The following is a 9,532-nucleotide window of genomic DNA, read 5'->3' on the forward strand; positions in this document are numbered from 1 at the left end:
TATGACGACACGATAATACTATATGTGTACATATAATGAAAATGCGACTACAACAACAACAACAACAACAACAGCCCAGTGAAATCCCACATCTTGGGGTCTGGGGAGGGTATAATGTACGCAGACCTTACTCCTACCAAGGTAGGATGGCTGTTTCCGAGAGACCCTCGGCTCAATAGAAGCATAAAAAGGGGGTCAGATAAGGTTAAAAGATTTAAAACGATATTGCAATGAAATAATGCAAGCGACACAGTAAAACAGGATAATCAAGGAATTCAAAGCGATATAATGAAAATGCGACTAAGGGAATTAATAAAAATAAGATAGTACAGGTATGGTATGCGCGTATGAAAATAGTATGTTGGTACACCCATAAGCAATTTAGACAAGATGTAAAATTATATGTATTAGAAATATATATATATATATATATATATATATATAGTTTTCGAAAGAGTACGTATTTATATTTTAGAAGATGAGGTATAATATGATTATTGTAAATAATGTGTACTAAAGATAAGTATTTAAAAGATTTTTATTTTTTCGGTTAATTTCCTTTAGTCGGAAATCACTTTAACCTGGCAGACAAAAGATGAAAAAAAAAAATGGGCAATTATTATTTCTAACACGCGTAAGCCAAGATTAATTATTCAAGGGGAGAGGAAAAGTAGTGACTAAATTTACCATCATACTAACTATTTTCCATAAGTTCCTACATAAGCGAGAAACGAATGTGCTACAAATACAATCCATAAAAAAATGTTAGTCAAGACTATAAACATGTATATACATGATAACACGAAGACACGAAATTTAAAGAGAGGAAAGAAGACGGGGACGCTAGACACGAGCAATTAAATCCTGCAACTGGCTGTTCTCTGATATGGGCAGAATCTGAAGTTGCCATAACTCCAAATGCTCCCAAGGTTCCTCATGAAAAAAATAAAAAATAAAGATAAGGATTAGAAACAATTCTCAACAAGGAAAAAGGAATCTATATAACTTTAATTAATGAGAGCTAGATCAAAGAATCAAGACAACAGTACTAGCAAGCTGCTCTAAAACAGTTTCAATACAATAAATGCCGAAGCCAAAGATGCAGGAGCAACTGACTCCAATTTTCCCAAGAAATGGCATGTGAAGTGATATATAGGAAACTATTCGTTCGTGTCAACGGGGAAGCTTAATGGCTTATGAACCAACACATTTGGCAAAGAACCTATCAAGTTTTGGATACACCTAACAATTTAGAACTTAAAGGACATAGACACACCTAACACTTTGCACTTACAGGACATAGACACAAGCTAACAGTGTGCACTTAAAAGAGAAGCATACATCTGTACAAATTATCACGGGAGAGAGACCTCATATGGCATAATGAGTGGGATTTTTTTTAGTGTGAATCTACAAGGACCCTGGATGTATCCTCCTACACGACAGAATAGTATCTCAATATTTCCCCCTAATATTACATCGACTAAACTTGCATCATATCGGAATGAGGTAATTTTTCCCTCTTCATAAAAATAAGAACACCTCCATTCGCCCAACCAACCCGACGTATCAGCTTTCATGTTGCATTAATGCCAACCTAACCTTAAGCGACATGCTAATAAACTATGGTCAAAAAACGCAGGCAGTAAATCAGTCCCAAAATGAGGTGAAAATGGCCTAAAACACAGTAAAAAATGGCCAAAAACGCAGCAGCGTTGGCCTCAAATTGCAGCAGCATTTTTGCCCCCAAAATGTTTCAAAAATGTGGTATTTTCGTCCTCAAAAACACAGCAATCAGTTGGCCAAAATGCAGGCAGTAAATCAGTCCCAAAATGAGGTGAAAATGGCCACAAACGCAGTAGCAAAGGGTCTAAAATGCAGCAACACTTGGTCTAAATTGCAGCAATTATTCTATATAAGAAGGATCAGTTTATGTATTTGCCCATTTTACTTAATTCCAAAGACATGACAAAGTGAAAATGTAGGGATCAAACAACCATGGAAAACGAGAGGTAGATTTGAGTTGGTTTTATACCGACATGAGTCATTAGGAGATGTCACCTTCTTTGTGATACAGGATACAACAACTTCAAGCAAATATAGTAAGTGCAGGATAGAAAAATAACAAGGAACTTTTCACTAATGTCTGGATTCTCACATTCATTCAAAGAAAGAAGACTTTAACATAAGGGGTGATTCTTGGATTATTTCTTAACATGAAATCTAATAAACGTGCCCATAAATCAGTACTGCTGTCCGTCTTCACTAAGGTTAGTCAAGTTACGAGCCGTCGAGTACAACTAACACACAGGCCATCCTAACAATAGAATCGACAAGATGTTCTTATATAATTATTCAACATGCCATAAAACAGGTTCCTGATGACTTAATCTCAAAACAGAGGCAGAGAAATAAAATCACACAACCATGAGATTTAAACGTACATTTGTGTCCAGATCCTTCTTTAAGAGAAACAAAATAAAGTCACCTCTAAATTTGTATAGGCCATTTCCTGGACTAACATGACAGACCTAAGACAACTAGGACAGCCTACTCTACCTTATCATTTCAATTATGTTTTCATGTTATAAAATCTCAAACTTGATCATTATAGCTCTTAAAGGAAGCAAAGTTTTATACCTAAAGCTCAAGTATACCAAACCAGAAACTACACGAAAGAATGCCATAAAAAAAAAGGTTTTCAAAATAGAATTTAACTCAAAACAGTTCCATCTTGCATGTCGAACCAGCGAGGAAATGGGGACTAAATGTTAACAAGCGAAGATTCACAATGTATGCTAGACCAATACATAATATGAACAAGACCAAAAAAATGCATTCTTATTCTTATTCAAGTCACCAGAAAAACCTTAGCTACGCTGTATAAGCACACTAAAACAGCCCCGAAACAGCCCTTCAAGATTAAGGACAACTAATTTAAAGCAAGACGACGTCACTGTTCGCATGTTCTTCAAGCTAACTTATCATTCTTCCTAAGTATAATAGCCTGTATTAACCATTTCGTCGCATATTCAGAGTATACAGAGCAACAAACAGATTTAAATAGGTCGAGACGATGCAAACGACAAAACCACTCAACGACTACATTTTACTTCTAAGAAATTAAAGACGAAGGTAGGACGAATGTGATTACCTTCTTTGTGACAGCAAACTGAAGCTATTGTCGTCGTCGAGTCTCCGAATCCGCTCAGAGTGGTCCTTGCTCAGTCGAGAACCGAAGGAGGGGATTTCGACAACCAAAAAACTTAGAGTTAGGAATAGTATTTTCTGAAAATCCAAACTTAGTTTTCAGTAGTGAAAACATTTGTTCAAGAGGTAATTTTTTAACACTTGAACTTGTTAACTTAAAGGGGATTTTCTACACTTGAAACTTGTTTACTTAAATGGGATTTTCTCTCCTCTCAAACTTATTTCAAAACAGCCAAGGAAGGCCTGTATTTATAGGTAAACACTGAGGGTTTCAACAGCTTCTTCAAAGGGAAATTTGCCTTTAAATTTCGAATCAAAAGAGGGGGAAAAATCTGAAACTTCGAAAAGAGGAAAAATGAAGAAAAAGTGACGGATTTTAACCTTTTCAAATGGGTTTGATGGCTGTGGATTCGCTCTTTCCCGTTCTCAGAGGTCTCAATTGACCTTTTTACGAGTCGTCAAGCTTTATTTAAGAAAAAGGGAGATGGGTGATGGGAGAAAAGGTGACTTGTGAGGCCAGTGGCGTCGCTGACCACGTTAACCCAGCGGTCCGACGGCGTGGTAGTGCTGACGAGGTGATGGAAGTGACGTGACGGGGTGGGATGGCGGCGTCGTTTGGTTAGCTGTTGGTTGAAGGGGAAAGGAGTTAGGGGATCTTTTGGTTGGTATGGAAAAAGAGTTAGGGATTTTGTTTGGTTAGGCTGATTTTTAGGTGGTTTTGGCCCGGGTCGGCGAGAATTGGGCTGGGGCGGTTGAGGGGGATATTGGGCTGCTGATTTGGTTTAGTGAGATGGCCCAATATCTTTGGCCCTCTATTTTAATCAATTACAATATGCTTCTTTGTCTCAATTAGTTTCCAAAAATATATACACCTATATAAATTATAATACCAGTAATTTAATATACGTACTTAGTTTAAAAATAGAGTAAAAGATGACTAATACGGTAATAAGCAGGATTAAAGGGGGGAATGCCAATGCCAATGTTGATATACGAATATCAACATTATTATTTTTCTTTTGAATGATTTTAATTATAAAAAAAATGTTTCGTCCTTTTCAATTATAAAATATGATGTTTGGTCATTTTTAAGAGACCATAAAAATGTTCTTGATTTTAGCGAAACATATCTCGAAAAATAGTGTGATAATTAGCGAAAATATTCCAAACTCATTTTCGGGGGATTTTCACGACTGAGAAGCATAGTGAAATTAATAAAATTAAAAAAGGAGGGCCAAAATTGGGTGTCAGCAATAATAATAATATCTATTATATATATAAAAAAGGAGAGTAGTCTAGCTTAATATTAAGCCAAGTGGCGTAATATGAACAAGCCACTTGGCAACAAATTCTATTTGCATTAATTATTAAAGATAGTTCAAAATGTTATCTAATTTAATAATATACTACTACTACTACTACTACTACTACTACTACTACTACTACTACTACTATTATTATTATTAATAATAATAATAATAATAATAATAATAATAATAATAATAATAATAATAATAATGAACTCACGTAATAGACTCATACGATATTATCAACACATATTAGTAGTAGTTGTTAATAATAATAATAATAATAATGAACTCACCTAATACATTCATACGATATTATCAACACATATTAGTAGTAGTTGTTAATAATAATAATAATAATAATGAACTCACCTAATACACTCATACGATATTATCAACACATAGTAGTAGAGTTGTTAATATTATTATTATTATTATTATTATTATTATTATTATAATAATAATAATAATAATATCTATATCTATATCTATATCTATATCTATATTATAATAAAAGGAGGGCAGTCTAGCTTAATATTAAGCCAAGTGGCGTAATATGAACAAGCCACTTGGCAACAAATTCTATTTGTATCAATTCTAAAAAGAAATTAATTGACATTATTAAATGAACTCACCTAATTTGGTGTATTGATTGGAGAAAATTATTAATTGATATTCTTGGATTCTAATTTTTAGCCAACAATGCTACTTTAAATGGTAAGATATAATATTGTTCTTTATTACTTTCTGCAATTAAGATAAATTCATGCCCATATGAAGAGCACTCGTACGATTAAATTGAATGCAATATCAAAATTAAAATGTATCAAAAAATCATGATTCAAATTCATTTGTTTAATATTTTCACTTTAAAATGTTACCGTGTAAGTAATCTATTAGGAATATAGAAAATGATAAGTCTAAACGAAATTGAGATATCAACAATTAGATTTTATCACCTTTCTTATTAATAATAGAACGAATCAATATTAGCATAATTAGCAGGAAAAAAAATATAATGCTACTTTGAATTTTAAACCAAGTTCATACTATATATAGATGTAAAACAATTTAAATTTAAAATAAATAAATAAATAAATAATAAGATTTGAATTAAATTGAAAGACAACTACTTTTTTTAAACTAATCAAATGACTATCCTTCCTAAAAATAAAAAAATGGAACACATCAAAGTTTTTTTGGTACTTCCTTTTAAGAAGAAGATTTTCTTTCAAGCTAGGGTAGTAACAGGATCAAATTGACAAGTTTTATGGCTCTGGTGAACTAAATTTTATAAATAAATATCGATTTCCTTTTCTATATTTCTCTTTCTATGTAGAGAAAATATTCCAATACAAATATTTGAGTTGAAATAAAAAATTTGAATTTGAATTAAAAGTTAAAACATGTGCAATTCAAATATCATCATATAAGGAATATTAGAATTTTTTCCCCCGTAGATTGGGTTATCTTTGTAATGAATTTATAACGCAATAAAAAATTAAAATTGATTATACCCCCTAAAATTTAGGTAACTGATTATAAATTCTAAAATGCTTAATTCAAATTTTGAATTTGAAGTAGTTAGCCATATATTTCGGTGGAAAAATGGTTAAAAAATTATCTCCTTTTTTGGCTTTTCTCTATTTATATATATTTTTTATTTTGCTTTCTCTCTTATTAATCTGCTATATCTTATTTAAATAAATAATTAAAAAAATCACTAATTAGAAAAACAATCGATGCCTTATACGAGTCCAAAAAATCTTCCCGAAATTTGTGGAGATAATTAAGTAATCAGTTACATAAAATTAAGAGAGATTTAAGGAAAACTTCATTAAGAAGGATTTGAGTGGAAGTTACAAAAATGATGAAGCAGGCACATAAATAAGGTATGAAATAATAGAATATCAATAAATAATGATACATAATTATGGTATATTTATTTTTGTGCAAATTATTAAGCAAAAAAAGGGTGATAAATTTCTGGAGTCGTTCTATTTATGCCATGAACCAACTCTCCAAACATCCTCCTTGCTTTTGCTTTTCATTGCTTAAAATTTTCAGTGTTTATAATCTGTATTACATGTGTAATTTCTTGATTTTATGTCGTTTTGCATAATTATGATATAAAGGTGATTGACTTTCTTGATCTTTTTCTTTTTTATCCTTTCAACACCAGGTTTGGGTAGAGTGGGAGATCAAGAATATTGATGAGAAGTTTTCTCAAGGACATCACTAATTCAAAATAAGAGTTAATGGAGGTTGAAGCTAAATTCACAACGTATGTTTGGAACAAGAAAATTATTTGTCGCGAATGATTTGAATTATTCATAGTGTTGATAGTTTGTAAGTTTGGTGAATGCTTGATTTGGATACAAAAGTTTATACTTCCTCCATCCCAATTTATGTATACTTTTCGCTTCCCAACATTCAAACTGCATGAATTTTGATCATCATCTTGAGATATATTTTTTTACCAAATTGACATGGTAAAAGTTATAACTTATTTTTCATGTAGTTTTCAAATAAAATATTAATTTTTAAATATTGAGTTAATCTATTCCAATTTAGCTTTAAAGTTTAATCAAATTGACTCTCGAAAAGTGAAAAGTATCTCATAAATCACATTTTAATATGATTAATATTCTTTAATTTTATCCGCGCATCGCGCGGGTACAAATACTAGTAACGATAAAAGCAAACTTCAGTTCTACAACTAACAAAAACATGGAATAAATAAAAAAATACTAATGGCGAAAAGAAGTATTTTTACGAGTGAGAGGCAGAAGAGTAAAAGAGATTTACGTGGAAAGGGAAAAGATGAAGACCAGACGAGATAATAAAGTTATAAGGGAAATAATGAACTTCTCTCTCATGCTCTCGGCGTAGGTGACGCTAACGTACGCCGACCAGTGGAATCATGGCGGGAGGAGGCAAAGGCAAGCGAGGAAAGCCACGGAAAGTACCGATCATCACTATTGGTATCTCAATCTACTCAAGACACGACAATTACACCCCAGCACCAGTGATTAAACAAGAGATTGTTACACCTGTAGAGTCAAATGGTGTGACAACTGGACTGGGAGAAGGGAAATCACAACTAGATTCATTGCGAGGAGTGGCAAAGAGGTTACAACTAACAAATGAGTCCTAAAAGATTACTGGGTTGAATCAAATCTCGATGGGGCTACCGACAATGGAGGGTGCAAGTACAAGTGCTGCTTCAGTACCAGTTGTGCTCCCAATCGATGAAAATGTAGCGGTGACCCCAGCGGGGATAGAGGCAGCACATAGAACATAACCCCAGGTAGATTTACTTTACCTGCTGCGCCTTGGGCAAACCAATTTTCGGATAATCGTGTACCACAAAATGGACAGGCGTTGAATTATGTTACCCTGATGTAATTGATGGAAAAATTGTGGCTAAATTGGATAAACATGAGGTGGAATTCGAAGCACAAAAATGGAAATGTTCATTAGTTGTGTATGTAGTTGGGGAGAACCCAGGATACAAACAAATGTGTAGGTATGTTGCTCAGAATTGGCCAGTAGTGGCAGTACCAGAGTTGTATCTTCACGAGGCAGGGTATTTTGTGGCAAAATTTCAAGATATGGATGACTTGAATAAAATTTTGGTTGCTGGTCCTTATTCTATTAACAACAAACCAATCATCCTCAAGACGTGGATTCCTCACTTTGATATCAATGAAGAATTCTTAACTGACATCCCACTGTGGATTAAATTTCCCAATTTACCGGTGAGCTATTGGAGTACAGATTCCTTAGGTAAAATTGCAAGTATCCTGGTGTGCCGTTATTTACAGATGAATGTACCTCAAAGAGGACAAGGATATCATATGCTAGAATACTAGTGGAAGTTAATATCACCAAACCTCTTCCGGAGTCAATTAACGTTTTAGACCCATCTGGTGAGGTATTTGAGCAGCAGGTTCTCTATGATTTGAGGCCTACTGTTATACCCCATTTTAACCCGGGAGTTGAAGCGGAGTACAACATATTGGAGATTCCTAAATATGCTTTGTTTATTTTAAGGAGTCGCCACCTAATTGATTTTTACGGTGAATTAGGACACCTAATTATTAACTAAGGTAAAGTTAAAATTAAACCTCTGTTAATGGTCTGCTTAACCAGTGTGATTCTAGGTAAGGGTTCTATATCATCCTAAAGGGAAGGGGTTAGGCATCCTTTAGAATCCGTTAAACACGGTTATCCGGCCAAACTTAGGTTAATTAATCAATGTTGGATATAGTATCAAATTTTAAGAAAAAATTGTTTATGCAGATAAGACTTGTAAAATATAGCAATTTATGCAAAAGAGGATTTTAATTGTCATTTTATAAAAAAGACTTCAAGTAATAAGGTTGTCAAAATGGGACTAGTAATTCGCATAAGATGGAATTTTAGAATGCTATTTGAAATAGAAGTTTATAAATGTTGTTAAGATTTAAAATAAAATACTACATGAACTTATGAAAAAGAATATAATAATTTGTATAAAAGGAGGCTTCAAATTCCATATAATTTGTAAATATTATTAATGTTGAAATATAAGAAAAAATGCTGTTTAAAATGAAATTTGTAGAAAATGTAATAATTCGCGTAAAAGAAATTGCAAATGTCATACGAAAATAGCTTATAAATGTTGCAAAGATTTTAATTAATGATGCTAATAGAACTCGCATGAAATGTATAAGCAAAAAAAAAGAAAATGCGGGTTTGCGTAATGCTTTAACAAATATTTGAAACAAACTAAACGATGATGTATTGATTGACTCTCGCGTTTTGGAAGTTCAAAATGTTCTTTAATTCCTATTTACGTGTTAATGACGTTTCGAAATTCCCGAGATAATAAAACGTGAATCCTGATAACGTCCAAATACACTCCTCAAAGAGAAAGTGTACACGGTCGTATGCAATATATTTACCCAACTATGAGTCGGGGTCGATCCCACAGGGAACAATGTGCTAGGCGATTAAGAAAGTAAGGAATT

General features: G+C 32.9%; 1 long non-coding RNA gene across 1 annotated transcript; it reads right to left on the reverse strand.

Annotated features, from left to right (window-relative positions):
• Positions 1–598: 598 nt before the first annotated feature.
• Positions 599–3,883, reverse strand: LOC132633113 (uncharacterized). The gene is made up of 2 exons (XR_009579565.1): positions 3,155–3,883; positions 599–933 (listed from the first exon to the last, which is right to left on the reverse strand). It is a non-coding gene; the product is annotated as an uncharacterized LOC132633113 (long non-coding RNA).
• Between the last annotated feature and the right edge of the window lie 5,649 nt (positions 3,884–9,532).

This window comes from Lycium barbarum, chromosome 3 (genome assembly GCF_019175385.1).
Source record: "Lycium barbarum isolate Lr01 chromosome 3, ASM1917538v2, whole genome shotgun sequence".
NCBI lineage: Eukaryota > Viridiplantae > Streptophyta > Magnoliopsida > Solanales > Solanaceae > Lycium > Lycium barbarum.